Source organism: Pseudorca crassidens, chromosome 3 (genome assembly GCF_039906515.1).
Source record: "Pseudorca crassidens isolate mPseCra1 chromosome 3, mPseCra1.hap1, whole genome shotgun sequence".
Taxonomy (NCBI): domain Eukaryota; kingdom Metazoa; phylum Chordata; class Mammalia; order Artiodactyla; family Delphinidae; genus Pseudorca; species Pseudorca crassidens.
In genome coordinates, this window is record NC_090298.1 from 20,870,688 (window position 1) to 20,891,454 (window position 20,767).

The following is a 20,767-nucleotide window of genomic DNA, read 5'->3' on the forward strand; positions in this document are numbered from 1 at the left end:
AATGCAGACTTTCAAAACAACACATTAAATGGTTGAAAACCTTGAAGAATTTGATGGATTTTGAAAGGAAGTGATTTAATCTGCATACTTATTCAACGTTTCATTTACTTAGGTTTCAAAATTAATTTCTCCTGTAGTTTCACACAATTTTATTCTCACTTGATTCCCAGTTAAATGAAAGTAAATATATATGCGAGTGAATGAACTTTTTCTCTAGCATAATTAAAGAATTTTAAAACTAAAGAGAAAGCATGACTAATTTTTAGCCCTCGGGAGGTCTAATTCTAAAAGTACATGCCTTTAGAAAGTCAAGTAAAATGAAGTATATATTATTATTAGAATATTTTAAATTAGCCATTCTAATCAATCAGCCATAAAGTTAAATCGCTTAGCCAAAACTATAGTGAAGCCATGACAAAAAAAGTATTATCAAATGATCATAGCATTAATAAACACGTTATGAAGAAGACTGTGACTTTGATTAAATAGTAAATAATTAAATAGATAATAAATGTAAATATATAGCTATGACCAAAAATGAGAATTATCTTCACTATGTTCACAAAATTATATTTGTTGGCTAGGATTAGTAGTCTCTATTATGACTCACCTCACCTCTACATGTGGGTGGGTAAGATAAACGGCTAAGTTTATTCTTTAAATATGTTTAATATGTTTAAATTTCTAAAACAAATATATTAATGAGTCTGGAATTATAAATAAAACTAGAAAATAAAAAAATGTGATATAATTCTGGATTTTTAAAATGAAGTTTTAAAAAGAAAGGAATTTATAGACTTTACGTAATTCCATAGAATTCATTCCAGATGTTTTTTAATATACCATATAAATAGAGCCACAAAAAGGCAGAAAAAAACAGAAACAGTGATTTTTCATTGATTTTCATATTATCTTAAATGTGAAGAATGAAAAAATGAACTATCTAAGTAAAACCTGTTAAAATTTTCACATTTTGCAGCAGATTCTGTCTCCATCAGACGGTTTCTTGGACCTAGTCTTTCAGCTTGTAATAGAGACTTTCTGACCCACTGACCTTTCAGCTTGTAATACAGATGGCAGAACTATTCTTGAGATTTATAGGTATCAAAACTTTGATGGGATTATTTCTGTTAATGCACTGACTCTGTTCATCATCCTTGTTCCAATTTTCATTACTCTGACCTCAAGAAGGAGAATCTGTGAAAGGAACCATTACTGCAGTATATTCAGAAATGGTTCATGTTTCACCTGAGTGAGTTTATGTGGCTTACAGAACTCACAACACTTAGTGTCCATCTTTCTAATGCTTTCTCCCTCCTCTGTCCCCTTTTTAGGTCTTTCACATCATTTTCAAAATTTGAATCCATTAATTCCCTAGTTCATGTGATTAACTATATGTGATTCTGAGAATGTAGTTTAAGTTTTCAGGTTACATTCTCGCTTTACGCAACTGACATTTTCACAATGGTTAGGGAATGATTATATTTTAACAGTAATATATTGAGTCCTTTCCAGTTACAATAATAGGTTGTATTAGCCCTTTCCAATTGGAACAATAGATAAACTAACTGTGTCCTTGGAAATTATTTGGTTCAAACTCCCATTTTCACAAACAAACAAAAAATTTGGAATGAGAAATTTATGATGTTGGCAGTAGAATTAGTGACAAAATCAGACTTCAAACACCATGTAGTTGTCATCTCAACACAAAATTATTATTACATGATACAAATTGAATTTGGTAGCCCAAGTTGCATCATATGCTATGGTTAAAATAAAACACGCTCAATATTAATGAAAAAGCATAGGTCACATTAATTTACAAATAATAATACCAAAAAAAATCCCCAAGGTGACAATAACAATAATACGTAGCACTAGAACACCTATTGTGCGTCAAGAATTGTTAGTACTTTACAGTTACGGTTTCTTTCAGTCATGACAACTGCACTATCATATAAGTACAATTATGTAACCCCATTTTACAGATGAAAAACCTACCAGGAATATTAAATATTTGGTAAGTGACACAGCATTTGAACCCAGTTTGGTGCCACCTTCCATGCTTTCATCCTTGTGAGTAAACTTCGGTAAGAGTCGCTACATTTATTAAGAAAGGCAATCTCAGTGCTTCTGGCATGTAGCCTTATCTCTGTGTCATCTCCCTATTAAACATGACCTTTATCAGGTATCCTCACGAAATAATATTATATAGAAGAAACTTTTTGACGGAGTGACCAAGTTTGAAACTCAGTGGCTTCTATGCAGTGAATATTTTGCTTGTTGGGGTGTGGAAGCTTCTGTTCCTAAGAATTTTTAGCAATAGAATTTGCCTGGTCTTCAGATATGTAGGCTTTTCATTTAGGCTTCTCGTTTGGGATTGGAATATTAGTCTCAAATTTGAGTCCTTGCTGCAGGATGACAATCGGTTACTGCACATGTGAAGTGCAAACATGGATCACCAACCACCTTGGCTGCTCCTAACTGAAGCACCAATTCAGAATCCACCCTCGGGCCCCCACTGACTGAACACTGACTGAATAAATATGCATCTTAAACTAATCTGCTAACTCATTTTGATAGGTTCTTGAAAGATGTCATGTGGCCTTGAATACAATAATACAGCTTATGAAAATAGGTGAAATTAGAACCTCATGTTACTCATTTTAATAGTACCTGATACTCATCGTTCTTGTATTAATCAAAACTAGAATATAATAAAAAGTAATGTGATTAATTATTTAATGCCTCACTGCAGAAAAGGTTTTTGTTTTGTTTTGTCTTTCTCCCCCTTCATTCTCGTATCTGGCTGTTTGCACAGTGTCTGGCTCATGGCAGGCATTTAAAGAACAGTGAATAGAAAAATGAAAGAATTAATTAAACAAGATAGTGAGAAGTTTCTTAGGTAGTTTACATAATAGAAAATCAAAATCGAAGAATCTGTGTTAGGCAGAGGAATAGGTAACTGTCCAATGACATTCTGCTAATTTAATACTTTTCCAGGATAACTGAAATATTTAGAACATAACTACTAATATTTCTATTATAAATCATATGATATTTAATTGTGAATATCTCACATTAAAACCACTTCTCAAGCACAAAATTTATATTAGATACATCCTTATATCTCTGGGTGTAGCACTAAGGGAATGGCTCGTAGGAACCTCCCCCTAAATGAATAAAATTAATTAGAAGCTAAGAAAAAATTGAGCAAGTGATTGTTTAGATACCAGGAGATCATTTAAATTTATTGAGTAAAAAGCAAACGAAAAATATAACACATGCAAAATAATAAATATGTAGGTATACATGATAGCTTAAAATCAAAACACAATGATTGTGAATTTTGCATTATCATATCTTAATTTATTAGCACCTTTAAAAGCCGAACATTTCCATAAGGATTTTGGGGGAGCAGTGGTTTATATTCAATGTTTCAGTTTGCTTCTAGAAAAGACGCGGCTCTTCTCATTCATACTTTGTTCATCTTGGACATACCTAGAAACTGGTTTGATCCAACCCCTACCTAAAAAGTGGTGAATTAATGTCTTTGCTCTGAAGTCAAAGACAAGTCTGTGGTCACCATTTCTCTAACATCACATCTCCACGGGTCTAGATGCCCAGCAGAGGTTGTATGCCTAACACTGACATATCTTTGCCCTAAAATAGAAAACATGTTTTTCACCTACTTTGTTCAGATTTCATACTCAATTATGGAGGATAATCCAACTCAAAGAAAATAAGTCTAGCTAAGAAACCATTTTTCTTAACTTAGATTTTAGGGATATTTCATTTCCCCAGTATTTGTCTTTTTTCTTTTTTTTTTAGTATTGAAAATACTTACTAGTGTCTCTTCCCAAGATAGTGACATTTTATAAATTGATAATAAGATAAGATTATGTAGAAGTATCTAGTTAAATATTGAAAAATCAGGGCATATTTTAAAGGGCACAGTAGCCAGAAGAGAATCTTCGAAAAATGTAGTTCTCTTTCAGATGCATCCATCCAAAACCTTGGTCAGTATGTTAAAATGTTGAAATTTTAGGTCAGTAAATTAAAATGTAGAAATTCTATAATAAATCTCCGTTCTTCACTCAATCAGGGGAAAAAAGAAGAAGGAAAAGAAGAGGAGAAAGGGAAGGGGTTTCTAAGTATTTGCCTGTGGTTGGCATTCAATGTTGAACAAATCTCCAAAAGACTCACTGAAGCCTTGTTGAAGGGAGTGGATAAAGAAATCAAGACTTTCCATAGGTACTTACTCACTGGGAAAGGATTTTATTCAAATTTAGGAAGCTAGATGCAGACAGAATAAATGTGCACTACACATTAAAAAGTCACCCTGGTGACAAAATACAGTTCAAGACTACAGAGCAGGAACAACCCCCAACTTAGAAGGCTTCAGAAAGAAGTAAAACAAAATATTATATTTTGCTAGGCTATGGTTAGTCATTGTGTACTCAATTGCTGCTTATTTGATTAAATAAGTTGATATACACTTGGTTTTATTCTAATGGTTCCTTTTCTTTTTATGTCATTGCAAAAGCAAATAAATATCACACTGTTGGTATGAAAAGATTAGTAATTCACAGTCTTTATTTTATTAGCAATAGATTGAAACCAATGAGTTTGAAGGAATAAAATTTAAAATTTTTGGTCTATTTAAAGCAAATATTTTAAATAAAATAATTAAATTTAGATTTACATGGTAAACACAAAACTATTAAAGTCCCTCAGATAGTTCAAATGCTTTCAAGTCAACCTATATGTGAGGCTATTAGTTTAAAGCTGGTACTTAGAAGTCAAATTATCCAGAAACATTATGGTACTTCATCTAAATTTGAAGTCTGATCCAAGAATTACGGAAACATTCTTTACTTTTAAAAATCCCAGAAGTTACCATGGTTTTCACATGGGATTGATTGAACTTGATTTTATTAGGAGTAGAGTTACATAAAAAAGGAGAATCAGTCACATTTTTGAAACTTATGATACTAGCATTATGCAAAAAATGCACTCAATAACCCAGGCAAATATGTTGATTGCCCTTGATCTATTCATCTAACTCTTCCAAATTTCAACTTCAATTCTTGTATTTATAACTACCATATGAACATTGTAGAGAATTACCAGAATAACCCAAGTTAAAACATTGACTTTATTCAGTTTATTGGTTATTTAAATTCCCCACATGTTCTGCTTGACTTGATTATTGTTACGGTTTTTGTTTCCCAAATTTTCAACTGGAAGCAAGGTAGGAGCAATGTAATTCTTTACTCTACAATATCTAGAATAGACGTTAGCTCATTTTAAATCAGTTTACATTTTTAGATTACACACTGGTAATATCTGTATTTTGCAACGAAGAAGAGTCAACAAGTCTAATGAAAGACTGCTTTCTGAAAACACACAATTTATGTTTAATGTATGTTTAAAATCAGGGCTCTGTCAAACTATTTCAATATTCTCTGTTCCAGTAAATCAACAAAGATTCCCAATCAATAACTGATGTACTGAGTATAATAACTTATGCCTATGCATCCACATTCTGATACTTAGGAGAAGTCATTTCACTAATAAATGCTGAATTCCCATACTTTGCTTGCTAGTGCAGTAAACTACTTTGGTGCCAATTTCAATTCCTTAAAAGCCTAGGTGTTACAATGTTTATAAAAATTGCTTTCATTTGAAAGGACACGCTCTAGTCAACTGAACTCTCATATACTTTATGGTGTAATGCAAAGGATAATGTAATCAATCCAATGTACAATGTGGCAGATGATAGAATACTGGCCATAAACATCACAAGATTTACAGAAATATTATTTCATATAGGATAATATAAAAAAAGCACAATAGAAAACTCATTCAAAGACGTCTGTGATTGTCATAAATGAAGAAGAGGAGAAGAAAGGAAGGGAGAAGGAATGAGAGAGGGAGAAGGAGGTGGGGGGCGGTAGAGGAAGGGAGGAAGGTCAGCAGGCCTCTGAAATGTTTAGACATGTCATTAATACTGAATTTCCTGTTATGAAGCAATGTTGTTGTATGATACCTTATAGCCTATTGCTTAATCCTGCCCCGAAAGTGGAAATGTTATTTAACTTTATATTTCTGCATCATATAGAGTATGTAGTATCAAGGCTTCTTTCTAAAAAGAACAAAGCAGGGGCGGGGGGTGGTGGGGCGGGGTGGATTTCAAATTGAGATCACATGGTTTGGTTAAGTGCTTTATAATGTTACTGACAAACTCTCTAAAGACATAATGTCCTCTGCTATAAGGGACTGCTATATGAAGGTACTTCAGCCTTCCACAGACAGTCATTATTTTCAAGGAACGCTACACTTTATTTCGTAAAATGCAGTACAATGGAATTCTATTTTATTCGTTCTTACTCAATTTTCAGTTTTCCCTTTCTTTAAATCCCTTTCTTTAAATATTACCACCAATAGGTAATATTTAACAAATGTCTCTTAGTGATATAGAGAAATTCACATACATTGCAAGAGAGAAAAAGTAAAAAGACTGGTGAAAACAAAGTACCTTTATTCTTTAAAAAATTCAAGTTACTTTTTCGTGAGAAGTTGCATTGAGAATAAAGAGTTAATCAAAAGTTATACTGAAACATTCTTTTAAACTCAGACTATTTTAACCGATCAATGCCAATATTACATTACAATAATGCATTCCCAGAAATCTACAACTTTCATTGTCATAGATATGATTTTCTTATAATGTTTGCCTCTTGAGTTAGTTGGACGAAGAAGGTATGGCAAAGGCAAAAATGGCATCACATGTTAGATACCCTTAAGAAAGACAGCATAACTGGATTATAAAAGGGCTTGCGGTCTCATACTAAAATATCAAGTGAGCTGAAGCTGCTCTAGGACAAGAAAGGAAGAGGAGAGAGGTGACCCTGAGCTGATTTTGTTATCTTAGAAAACAGGCATTCCTTGTAGACTTGTTTGAAATTTTCTCATTCAGATGCGTGATAAAAAAAAATCTGTAATTCTGAGTGTGGAACTTATTGGAGGTAAAAGCAGGGATTGTTATATCACTGCTCTGTAGACATAATTCAAATGCTTTAATTAGAAAAAAAAAGGCAGATTTAAAAATGCTTAAATTCAGAACTTTTTTTCTATCTGCATATTTTAGGTTATTGCAATTATGAAAAAATAAAATTTTCTCCATAAACTCACTGGTCCGAATTAAGTGTGAAGAAAAGGAAAAAGATTTTTTTATGTTAACTTTCATTTCTCAACTATGAATTCATAATGCTATTCTTTGGACTCTGATTATTTTTTCAAAATATTCATAAGAGGGACTATACACACCTAGTACAAGGCTTAATCTATGCCACCATTTTTCAGTATAAGCCTAACAAGAATGAGGGCACCTTTCTTGCTACTTGGGTTTTAACTTCAGCCTATTTCAGGCATGACTGTTAAATATAATATGGTTAGTGAAGTGACTTTTCTGAAACCCTATTCCAGATAATACTTTAGTTTAATCAGAAGTAGAGTTTTCAAAAACAGACCTGGAATCTGGAGACCAAATAGCTGTATAAAATTACTTATGACTGGCATAAATAAGTTTTATTTCTCTACTTAATACTTTGTTGTTTCAGTATTTTATGAGAACTTCTGTGTGGCAACAGTATTAGAATGTAATTTGCATGGTAGAAATAAGAATATATTATGGTCAATGCTTTTGAAACCCAAGGGCTAGACTAGAGGTAGTTGGTTTTACAGCCCCGCTTTGTACTAATTGTTTACTCTGCAATGCTATTTCTGATAATAACATTTAACAGAAATATTGTTCACTTTGCTGCTAAATCAGCATCGTCAGAGCGAATGCTGTTCCCGTGCTGCAGCCTAGCGGAATGATTTGGTATAAAAATAACATATTCCAGGAGCACTGGTTCTATCACTTGCTGCAAAGTAGGTTAAGAAACATATGAAATAAGTCATATGCCCAGAAACTCCCAGATCATACATACTCTGTCTGAGTCATTTGTTTATATGTGAAATTAAATGAAGACCAAAAAACGCATCCTAGACTCTGAACAGGGTTCACACATGTTCGAATTAACCTTTCAGTTTCAAATATTCTCTTTTTCAACACGGGAAAAGAAAAAAGAAAAGAAGCATACCTCTTTCAGCTACACTAACTTTCTTAATATTGTGCCAGAAATGCATATCTCGCTAAACAGAAGAACAATTTTCTATCCCTTTTTTCTTTTTTCTTTAAGAAAATCTTAGTGTAGGTGAAAATCTAACAGAACAATATTAAATTCAATACCTGTATAGTACTGTTCTTATCAACAAACAGCTAGGTTCTATAAACATCTAGGAATATCACCTGAAGCATTAATCAGGTAGCAAGCAATCTAACCACACATATACATGTGCATACGGATGTCATACAGGTTATGTGCGCCTCTCCTACGTCCCTGGGGTTTTTTTTCTCTCTCTTTTTTTTTCTTTTTCAGGCGTCTAAGTGTATGGAATTCTATGCTTTGATTGGAGTCAGGGAAGGCATACACATTCACAAGGGAAGTCAATATGTTAGCAGCAAGTATTTGAAACCAAAGAAGTATCTGATTTAATGAAAGCAGACGTTGACTCACACTTTAAAAACACATCCAAAAAAAAAAAAGTGAAAGCAAATGAAAGAAGCATTTCTTTGTTTTCATCATCAGAATGGATTTGTATTTGATGTGTTCCTAAGCCACAAACACACTCTGCTTAGATTTGTGCACTTTCTAACACCTTTGCTCCACACCCGCCCACTAATAAACCACTATTTCCTTATGCATTACACATTGAATACGTATGTGCCACCTTTACTATGCTACAGGGAAGGGGGGCAAGAAGATTATCTATGCAATTTACCATTTACCTATTTCCCTATGACACAGACCTCTTCCTATTTTCTTCATGCTTTAACTAAAAATGAACCTAGAGCTCTTGTCCATGACATAATGTTTTCCTGAAAGTTCTACTAATTAAAAATCCTCACCATACCAGACCTAAAAAATGAGCACACTCTTGCCAAGTGTTATTCACCACAGAGAAGCTCTTGTAGCCACATTTTAAAGCAGGATAGACAGGGGGATGCTGTGGAGGGAGAAACTCTACTAACATATATATTGAAGTATACCAGTTGTCAGCATCAGAGGGACAGATTATTTTTAATATAGATCCTTCAAGAAAAACACAGCAAGAAAAAAGCATGCATCTCCAAACAGCTGAGAGTAATGCATGTGCCCTTTTGGATAATAGAAGCTCTTACTGGAATGAAGAACAACAATTATAGGAAACAGATCTGCTTTTTGGAAGCAAAAGACAAGAGGTCAATTCTAAAATGACGTTTGCCTGTGACTGCACCTGTAGACCCCCCTTTTTAATGATAAGATGGTAGGTTTTTATTGCAGTGGCATAAAAACACTTTCAGACTACCGCTTTTTCCCACACTTACAGGGCTATCAATAGTTACTTGTTGGGGACATGCATTTAGTCTTGCAATGTGCTGCATTAATTTTACACCACATAAAATATGGATTTTATTGCAGCAGAGACAATAAATACTGCAACTGCTGACTACATGCATTTAATCTCCCCTCTTCATCTTTCCCCTCTCATACTTCTGACTCAGATACAAAATGCGAATCTAGGAATTATGCCTATTCTATTTCTGATAAATGCCAATCTATCTTATTTATGTAGATGCTTAGTGACCATTGACAGGTTCAAGGCATCTGTCTTCTGCCTGTCATTTCTCCTTATATTGAACTTACAATGAACTACGACTATAAATAAGTGCAGAGTGGACCCATTCATATGGAATGCAAAGTAATGTTCGGTGATAGAGTTCATAGCAACAATGTTCTTTTCAACGGATTTTTTAAAATTAAGATGAACAAGTATGAGCGTGACAAATTACACTCCATAATATATTTTTAGCATTTGTTCACAGTGAATGAATTCATAAACTCTAACATAATGACCCACTGTTGAGCATAATATGTAATTTATCCAGTTTTAGATTACCTCTTCAGATATTCAAAGCAGTTGTTTCTAGAATCCAATATATAGTTTTATGCTTAGTAATTTTCTATGTATTAAAGATAATTATTTGAAAATAACTGCTGAATACAACTTAAAAACAAACATTTTCCCCCAGGGAAAGAAAATAAGAGACCTTAAGGGAGTTAGGGGGAAAAAAGAGAGAGAGATTGACAGAGAGAGAGAGAGCGAGATGAAGTCTTCCTACCTTTTTTTATCAGCTTCTGGATAATGGAAGTTGGTTCCAGCCAAAATAACCCTGGAGAAATTGTCACTATGTCCCCTTTTTGTTTGTTTTCGGCTGTTATTTTCTATCACTGATTCTACTTCAATCTAACTCAAGCTTTCTCTCAGCATCACTTTTAACTCTGGACGGCAGGGAACCGAAAAAAACGGGGGCGAGCTCTCTCTGATTGGCTTTCATTCAGTGCTTCTGATTAAGGGAGAAAAAAGAAAGAAAAGAAAAGAAAAGAAAAGGAAGGAGGGGGGGAAAAACCCTTCCTCACTCGGAGAGAAAGGTTCTGCTGATAGAGCTGCAGCACTCGCCATGGGAAGGTTAGAAGTGCTGGCTTTTGCAAGCACACAGCGATTTGCAAGTGAATGCGAGGGGAGGGCGCAGCGCAGAGGAGAGCTTTGGATGAAAGGCGTCCCCTCCCCCGCAGGGCAGAAAGACTCTCTGTTTCAAGGCTAAGGTAATCAACCCAATCTAATCCGGCTGTGTCCGTAATACAATCTCAGAACAGGACTGCTTCTTGCAATTCCTTTTAATAGATACTTCTTCATCTGATATATCTATTCGGGCACCATCCTTATGCCAGACTACCGAAATACATGAACCGAGTGCCAAGTCACACTGCAACGAGATCTGACACGTTACCAGAGTGATTTTTGGTGCGGTTTAAATGATTTATTTTTGCTTTCAGGGAACTTTCTTTCCTTGATTCTCCAAACACCTTATTTTTGTTGCTTATTTTCATACTAGAACATACCTTGCTCATCGTTTGGGGATGTCCGTGAGCCAGTCTTGTCTGCTTAATCTTACCTGCTTTGCCTTTTTATATTTTATAGATAAAATATTTTATTCATAATGTAAATATTCAATTAACCCTATTAAAATATTTAGATTTGGGGCGTAACGGCATCTTTCTTTTTTTTTTTCTTTTAACTTTTTTTCTCGGAAACTTAACTGTCATGCCCAAACGTGTGGGGGGCGGGAGGGAGGGGGGAGGTAATAAATACATTTGGGTGGTTCTGTTTACTTAACCATCTAACTGTTCATCTCCCTATTTATCTCTACATTAAGTTGGAATGAACCAAAATCTTACCAAAGGATGTCAGTATAGCGCCACAAAATAATGACCGTCCTTATATTTTTCTGGCTACATGTAGATTCCTTTTTAAATAAATAAATTACATAAACATGCCATAAAATAATAATATACTATAAATATAATCGTAAAGCTGGAGGAGGAATTATGAAGATAGTAACTTTTTTAGAATACATGATTCTGCTCAGAAATGTTAAATGATTTAATTAAGGTCACAGAGCTAACTAGAGTTAAAACTAGAATGACATTTATATTTATATAAACATGTTTATTAAATATATAACATATATACTTATGTATATTCATAATTCCAGTTAGTACCGTTTCTGAGATGTCATACTACCTCCTGGTAGATTATTTTATTATTCTAACCCCAGCAGACCCCGTATATAATCAGCATAATGGGACAACTCAATCTGGGGGAGAAAAAGGGTGTGGGGATCCTAAATTAGATTTCAAATAAGTTTTAGTATACGCAAGGTTATTATATGACCAATGTTACCAGCTAGTTTAATATTTTAAAATATCAAATATTTCGGTTCAACAAAATGATATTTAGAGCCAAAAGGGACATTTTTTTTTTTTTTTTGCGGTACGCGGGCCCCTCACTGTTGTGGCCTCTCCCGTTGCGGAGCACAGGCTCCGGACGCGCAGGCTCAGCGGCCATGGCTCACAGGCCTAGCCGCTCCGTGGCATGTGGTATCTTCCTGGACCGGGGCACGCATCCGTGTCCCCTGCATCGGCAGGCGGACTCCCAACCACTGCGCCACCAGGGAAACTCTCAAAAGAGCCTTTTGAAACAATTTTACAGATGAGGGCATCTGGACAATTGTGATGACCCTACTAAAGTTGTGTGATAATAGAGCAAGAATTCTTACACTTGTCTCTAGTTCACTTACCCATAGTTTTTTTGTTTTTGCTTTTGAACAGAGGACCTTAACTTTAGAATCGGATAAAAATAAATATTCCATTTTTTTCTGTAATATATTTGTGTTAATATGATGTATGTATGTGTTCAATATAATACTGCCATTGACATATTAAAGTTGGTTGTCAAGAGAAATTATAGAATGTCATAGTCTATATATAAATTGTATAGTGTTTAATTAAATGCAACAGGTCAGGTGCATAAATGTATGATGGCATTTTGCTAGATTAATTATTTTTGTACGTTTGTTGTTAGTTTCAGAATAAATGGCTGCATAGTATGAGGAGTTGCTTATATTACATTTTCATTGGTCCAGTTGAGAAAATAACCAAAGGCTGATCTCATATGTAAAATGCTGTTTTATTAATGAAAATACATGTTGCAATGATGTATTCCCCAAATACTGATAATAGTTTTCTTTAACGAGATAGAAGTTTACTCTTCTCTTGCATAAATTTCTGAATTGATACGATTTCTGTGCTCTGTGTAGTCATCAGAAACTTGGGTTCCTTTTCTCTTGATGGTTCCTTTTCTCCTAGTCCTGAGGAGCTGAACTCACATATATGATATAATAGCAATCACCCCCACATCCACTTTCTAGAAAGAGGAATAAAATAAAGAAGGAAAGGATGCCCTCTTTCATTAGAACCTTCTATGGTTTCCTTAGCTGGAAATGAGACACTTGGCCACAAATTGTTTCAAGGGAAGCCTGGAAATGTAGTATTTACTCTGGAAAGCTATTTGCCCAGCTAAAACCACTCATACTATTAGAGAAGATGACAGAATTGGATAAAAATAGCAGTAATGTCACCATATCTATGTATCATATAGCAGCATATTTTATTAGTTTTAAGAGAAAAAACAAAATTTTGTTCTGTTTAAAATTAAAATTTTGTCATAATGTTACAGAATGGTATCCATGCAATATAAATTTTACTAGCATTTAAAAACTTTGAAGTATGAAACAGTGGTATCACCAGTTATTGCATTTTCTGTTTTATGATCAGATATGTATTAAGTAAATAATAAACAAAACATCCATGTATCCTAAAATTCAGAATGTGTAGATACAGATATGAGAGAGAGAGAGACAGAGAATTTGAACGAGTGCATTAAAATGTATCCCATTTTTCTTAATGCCCTCCTTGTGCAAGAGAGACTCGTATGGTATCCTATTGAATAAAAGCTTTAGTAATAAAAATTAAAGTATAAATGAACTGTTGGCTAAAAATTAAAGCTTCTGATAATTTTTTTTTATTAAGCAATATCATTTTTCAGTTCCTTGTCTGTTTCACTCTATACATGGTTTAACTTGGGATTCTGCAAATTTCTCTATTTCTTTTGTTTTCTCTGGAAATCTTACGTAAACTAGTCCTGCGTATTAGGTAAAGCTTCCCTATGGTCACGAATGTTAGGAAATGTTACCCCTTGGAAAGTCAGAAAAAGGAACAGTAAACTCTGTATAAATGGGACAAATGGGTCAGCGCCTCACAAAAGTGTCCCTCGATGTAAGGAAAGGCCACATGACCATTATAAGCAAATAAAAGCTGATGAAAACTTTAAAAAATATATTTCCATAATGTAAAAACTACATGTGAAATTGCACAGAAAATGCCTTACTATAGTAATAAAACACTCAAGAAATTGAAGAGCATGCTGTCATTATAATAAGGGACTCTCTGAAGGCTGACCCTCTTCATTGCAAATGTAAAAGACCCAATTTGGTTAAAATCAGTTAACTAAAACAACCTTCCATTCCATGTGGAATTATATGCCAAAAAGTTGTCTCACTGTTGCTAAACAATAAGCATCAATCCTTAAGGTGTCCCCTGCTAAACAGCTACATACTTGTTTTAAAACAACAGCTTCTCAGCTACCTTTCCAGGGTTTCTTTTTTTTTTTTTTTTTTAGAAGCAAGTTAATTTCACATGCATTTTTTTCTTTTCTTTTCTTTTTTTTTTCTGAATTTTATTTTATTATTTTAGACAGCAGGTTCTCATTAGTTATCTATTTTATACATATTAGCATATATATGTCAATCCCAATCTCCCAATTCATCCCACCACCACCACCACCATCCCCGCCACTTTCCTACCTTCGTGTCCATACATTTGTTTTTGTTTTATATGCTATTCATTTTCCTCTTTCTGACTTACTTCACTCTATGACAGTCTCTATGTCCACCCATGTCTCTACACATGACCCAATTTCATTCCTTGTTCTTGGCTGAGTAATATTCCATTGTATATATGTACCACATCTTCTTTATCCATTCATCTGTCAATGGACATTTAGGGCTTCCATAACCTGGCTATTGTAAATAGTGCTGCAATGAACATGGGTGCTGCATGTGTCTTTTTGAATTATGGTTTTCTCTGGGTATATGCCCAGTAGTGGGATTGCTGGGTCATATGGTAATTCTATTTTTATTTTTTTAAGGAAAAATAAAAATCCAGGGTTTCTTTTAATGGTACTAGAGATTATATCAATTCCACTATAACAGGAAGTTAATCAAACCTAGTTCTCTATGGTTATGAAATGAGAATAGAGAATGTCTACACCGCTTCACTCTCCACAAATACAATGGCAGAGAAATAATTTGGCATAGTTTGTTTGACACATTTTTTCTAATCTCCTACCAGCCTGCCTTACTAGACTCTAGAGGCTGGAAAATTTTAAAGTACATTCTCCTGGCAGTGAGTGGTCTGGGAGGGGGTAGGGTGATTCATATTCCATTTTTTAGGTGTCCTCATCATATTAGAATTAGAAATTGAATTAAATAAAGATAAAGGCAAGGTGAGAGGCATTATTTTGGCCTCATGGATAATAGCTGAAGAAGCATGGTTTTGCAGTCACCCTTACCTGAGGCAGCTGTTTGGATCACAGCAATGGATGTGTGATTTTGGGGGCTAGAAGTGCTCTTGATGATAGTCACCTAATCCTCTCTTTCTATTCATGTTGTAAACTACCATCTATCACTCAAAATGAAATAATAATAATTATTATTATTTTACTTATTTATTTTGCCTGAAGTAGCTGGAGTAGTTTCTGTTATCTGCAACTGAACTCTTACTACAACCTGTTTGTAATGATAACCTCTGTTACTAATACTATTTAACCATATGTCAACATTTCTTTGATCATGCAGTTTGGGAGTGGGACGAGGGAGGCTTGAGCCAGGAAAAATTAAAGTGTCAAATAGCCAGTTATGTTTCCAAAAATATAATTATTAAGAAAAACAATCAAGAGTTAATAAAAGAACATGTGATCTTAAATTTATTTTGACCCTCCTGCCCCCTTCTCTTTATAAGCCACCATGTTCTGTGTACTTTAGGTATAAAGGTCAGGGCTCATTTTCTTCCTTAGATCAAACCTAAATCACGTTGTTTGACTTCTTTCCTACTATTTTTAATGTAAAAATTTTTGATGACACATGAAAAGATTTACAAGTAACTTGAATCTTATTGTCTTAGCGAGACAGAAAAAATAGATTGAATAATTCTCATGTTGATTGAAAAGTAAATTCTTACTCAATCTGACTGCTTCTATCTCTACCTGAATAAGGATAGTGGCTTATTTTAAATTTTGAAACACTGGTGAAGTGAAAGTAATCAGGACTGAATTTTCCACTGTTTGGTTATGACTTAAATTTATACCTGAGAAAGTGAATAAAAGGAAAATCTTTCAAATAAAAAAAGTGGAAAACAATAAATCATAATTCTAATGTGTTTGCAATTGCATTTAATGGACAAAAATATAATCTCATGTTAGATTTTAAGTTGTACAGTTAATACAGAGACTAGGTCTGAGTGGTAAAAACATTTTAATTAATATTATCACTCTGAAAAGAATTCTAAGAATTCTTAGAATCTTTTTAAGAAAAGGCAATATTTTTAAATAAGTTAAATATCTAAGACTAGAAACGTCACAACTATTTTTTATTTCTTCTCTCTTAAAATATTTCATTCCTCCTCTTCCTTTCCTTCACTTATTATTTGTCAATAAATGTTAATTTTGTGACATTTTACCCTACACGTAAGCTATCAAATTAGCTGTGAGCTTGATGGATGTTGGCAGAAGACATGAGACTCCTAAGTCAGAGACTAAAGGCAACGGAAGCAGCATGGCTATCATATCTGTGTCCATGTTCTTGGTCTCCACATCTCATTTGGGCAATGCCTGAGATGGGCAGGTGGATGTTGCACAGGCAGTGGGTTTGCATTGTAACTGAGGGACACCAAGGTTAGGGAGCACTGCTTTTTTTTTTTTGGCGGTACGCGGGCCTCTCACTGTTGTGGCCTCTCCCGTTGCGGAGCACAGGCTCCGGACGCGCAGGCTCAGCGGCCATGGCTCACGGGCCCAGCCGCTCCGCGGCATGTGTGATGTTCCCAGACCGAGGCACGAACCCATGTCCCCTGCATCGGCAGGCGGACTCTCAGCCACTGCGCCACCAGGGAATCCCAGCACTGCTTTTTATATAATGGATTGTGAACAAAACTGCCTGAACTCCAAAGGGAGATATTATGTTTACGTTATTGAAAAACATGCAAATCCCTCCATCCTGGTGGAAACAATAACTCATCATTCAAGGGTGTTTCTATACACATGTCTTTAAAGAGATAGCTCAAAGAAAAGGGAGTTTAGTACAAAAATCTGAGAGAGACACATGGAAAATTGTCTCCCCAGATTATTATTTGTTGTTCCAATGAGAAATGTCAGCTGGAAACTCACCTATTTGCAGCATGTGGTCACCCTAGTCTTTAGGAAAATTCTGCACATAACTGGGCATTCAACCTATAGAACCAAATATGTGGCCTGTGACAAAGAGTCCCTCATTGATCAAACTTTACTCAGGCTCCCCTGAACTCTTTTACAACTAGGCCTGACATTTGGACTTCCATGTTCAACTCTGCATTGTTCAATTTTAGCAAGAATCCTGCTGAGTCAATTTAATTAAAATCCCCACCCTCAATATCTGATCACCTTCAATTTTTGATCAAGTTCCTCATGCTCTATCATCCCCCAGGTGATGTCTGATTACTCTGTTTTGCCTTTAGCAAGAGTCTGATTAGGTCAATTTAACCAGAATCCCCCCTAACCGCTGATGTTTCCTATCAGTAATTTTCCATCCACTGGCCCCATCCTGCTCCTTGGCTATAATTCCCGCTTACCCATGCTGTATTCAGAGTTAAGCCCAACCTTTCTACTCCACCGCAGACCCCACTGCAGTGGTCCCTATACCCATCTCGATGACCCCTTTGAATAAAGACTTCCTTACCATGCTTTAGCAAGTATCACTGAATATTTTTTTTCTGTAAAAACTTTCATTTATAAGATAAATAAGTATTAGGGATGTGTAATGTATAACATGATAAATATAATTAACACTGCTCTGTGTTATATATGAAAGTTGAGAGAGTAAATCCTGTGTTCTCATCACAAGAAAAAATACTTTTTTCTCTTTCTTTAATTTTGCATCTACATGAGATGATGGAGGTTCATCAGACTTAATATGCTAATCATTTCATGATGTATGTAAATCACATTATGCCCTACACCTTAAACTTAGACAGTGCTGTATGTCAATTATATCTCAATAGAACTGCAGGAGAAGTAGTAATGTTTTCTTTAAATGTGTGGAACAATGTTCACAAATGCAGTCTATGGACCAACAACATTAGCATCATCTGAAACCTTGTTATAAATGCAGATTCTCATCTTCTCAGACCTACTGACTCAGAAACTAAGGGGGTGGTCAGCACTCTGTGTTTTCAGATGTCTCAAATTGATCCTGAGAGCTGAAATCTGAGAATCACTGGCCTACAGTTGCTGTAAAGCAATCTAGGAAAGGAAGAAACCCCAACTTAAAACTCACGATTTACAATTGAGAGAACTGTTTATGCAGTCACTCATTATTTTTAACACATATATATTACATGCAGAAGCACTGCAAAACATTGTGCTATTTATGAGATTGTAGGGGAGAGCTATAATCATGATCCCGGCTAAATGAGGACGTAACCGTCTAATGAGAGAGACAGAAATGAAGACAAGTGATACACGAAAGTAAATGAAGGGAAAGAAGGGGGAATTTGCCAAGTGTGTGATGAATGTGGAAGTAGTTACTCTCGGGCTTCCAAAATATAGTGTTACAACTCCTATAAATGTCAGTTTTGGTTTTAATTTCAGCAGTCAACATGTTAGAGGGAGGACAGCAGTGAAAATGCCTGGTGATGATACTCTATCCCAGCAGCATGTTGATTAAACAGAGTCCCACCAGAATTACCAGGAGAACAAACAGAAGAAGGAGGGGTTCTGAACTCCTTTCTTACAATCTCCAGTGATGATGGTAGCTTGCTTGGCATGCAAATGTCTGTTCTTACCCGATACCCTCTTGGGATTACGCTCAGTCCTGTGTAATCCTTCATGTGATAATGTGGAAGAGCTAGAGGTAATGAAACGAGGAGAGGAAACAGGGGAAGGAGGAGGAGTTTCATAGATTCCAAAACTAAAGGAAACTGAAAATATCTTCTTCCTTATAGATAGGGCTGGCTTTGTGGGCCTGCATCCTGTGTAGTCATACAGGGCCCCATGCTCAGAAGGAGCCCACTCCTGGTTTAATGTACTGCTGGTGCAGTCTTGAGTTTCTTAGTAATTTTTGAACAAGGGGTTCCACATTTTCATTTTGCTCTGGAACCCATGATTTTGTAGCTGAACTACTTATAATACTAATGCATTATGATGTCATTCACAGACTGAAAAGTTCCCATGATAGGTGAGTCTTTGAACAGTAATCAGTGTTGACAATTAACAAACACATCGATAAATCTATTTGTCAATAGTAAACAAGGACAATAAAGTGTATTTGACTCCTGTTAAGCTGGGCTTGACTCTATAACATCTGATCTCTAGTGTCAAGTCACTGGCATCAGGCCTCAATGATATCAGTAGGTAAAGTTTCATTCATCCTTGTATTCAGTTATTCATTTTCCAGCTATTTATTTAGCTGCTACAATGCGTCATACATTTTGCTCATCACTGGGGATGTGATGTAATCAATAGCTCACTTAGCTCTCAACTGCACAGAGCTCACTCTCTAGTAGGAGAAAGAATAATTATTTAATTTAATAAATGATTATATTATTATTCACCATGATAAGTACTGTGAAAGAAGACACCATTCTATTGCATCTCATAAGGGTCTTGACCTAACTGGGGAGGGGCTAGGAAGAGGGTCAAAGAAGTTTCCTAGATGAGGTTGAGGCTTGAGGTGAAATTAGAAACATGATGAAATGCCCTTTACTCCAGTGACTGTTAGAAGAAATCATTGTGTGTGTTGCCTGGTAACACTTAAATCATGCCCTCCTAGAACCTAATTGGCCAAAGTAGTTTCCTTACTGCAGATATATGTAACCACTACAACAATGGATTCCTAATTTACCAGACATATTATGCATATATATATCCTTTTTGTTGCCCTAAGAACATCTTGCTCATGCTATATAGGTCATTGAAATAGAGCAAAACACACTTCAACTCCTACAATGTAGCCCGTGCAAAAGTACTTTAACCTTTGCCAACTTTTCAACCACTTTTCAGCACAAGCAAAACAAATCAAAAACAAAAGTAAAACAACACAAAAACAAAAGCAAAACAACACCTATTGAACCACATGTATTTTAAGAAAATCATGGAGAAAAAAAATCTGTGTTGGTGCAAGTCATTTATATAGTGACTACACCATTGTTTAATTTTATGTAAAGATTTATTTAATTTTGATATCATGGTCCCTGCATCAAGATATCCTTTGGCTGAAAAGTCACCAAGATTTATCAAGTATTTAGATTTCTTTAAACACAATCTGATACAGCCGACAGTTAGACCAAGGGCCAAAATAAATGCACCCTCAAGAGAAGAGTTTTATTTTTAGATAAAGGTTTATATTTCATAAATTTCTTCATTTAACTGATACTGCAGCTATTAAGCTAGATACAAGATCTCAAGCTAAGTACAGTTGCTTAACATTTTGCATTTTTTATCCTAACTTAATTAATGCAAATGATTCAAATTCTTTGCAAAAAATACAAAATCAAAAGCAATTTCTAGGTGATTTGTTAAAATTATTAGCAATTCAATTACTGCCTAGTTTAAATATTAAATTAAGAAATAGGGATTTCCCTGGTGGTGCAGTGGTTAAGAATCTGCCTGTCAATGCAGGGGACATGGGTTCGAGCCCGGTCCAGGAAGATCCCACATGCCATGGAGCACCTAAGCCTGTGCACTACAACTACTGAGCCCACGTGCCACAGCTACTGAAGCCTGCGCACCTAGAGCCCGTGCTCCACAACAAGAGAAGCCACCGTAAGGAGAAGCCGGAGCACCACAGAGACAAGTAGCCCCCACTCACCGCAACTAGAGAAAGCCCGCACGCAGCAGTGAAGACCCA

At 35.2% G+C, this 20,767-nt stretch overlaps 1 protein-coding gene and 1 long non-coding RNA gene across 3 annotated transcripts in view; one reads left to right on the forward strand and one right to left on the reverse strand.

Moving 5' to 3' along the window:
- CDH10 (cadherin 10) overlaps positions 1 to 10,615 on the reverse strand; it is a 190,576-nt gene extending 179,961 nt beyond the window's left edge. For both annotated transcript variants that reach the window (XM_067730434.1, XM_067730433.1), the window contains exon 1: positions 10,274 to 10,615. The gene's annotated coding sequence lies outside the window, so the exon portion shown is untranslated. The remainder of the gene's footprint in view (positions 1 to 10,273) is intronic.
- Positions 10,616 to 10,620: 5 nt separating this feature from the next.
- LOC137221165 (uncharacterized) overlaps positions 10,621 to 20,767 on the forward strand; it is an 80,024-nt gene continuing 69,877 nt past the window's right edge. Inside the window, exon 1 of the long non-coding RNA XR_010941907.1 lies at positions 10,621 to 10,757. This is a non-coding gene — a long non-coding RNA (uncharacterized lncRNA). The remainder of the gene's footprint in view (positions 10,758 to 20,767) is intronic.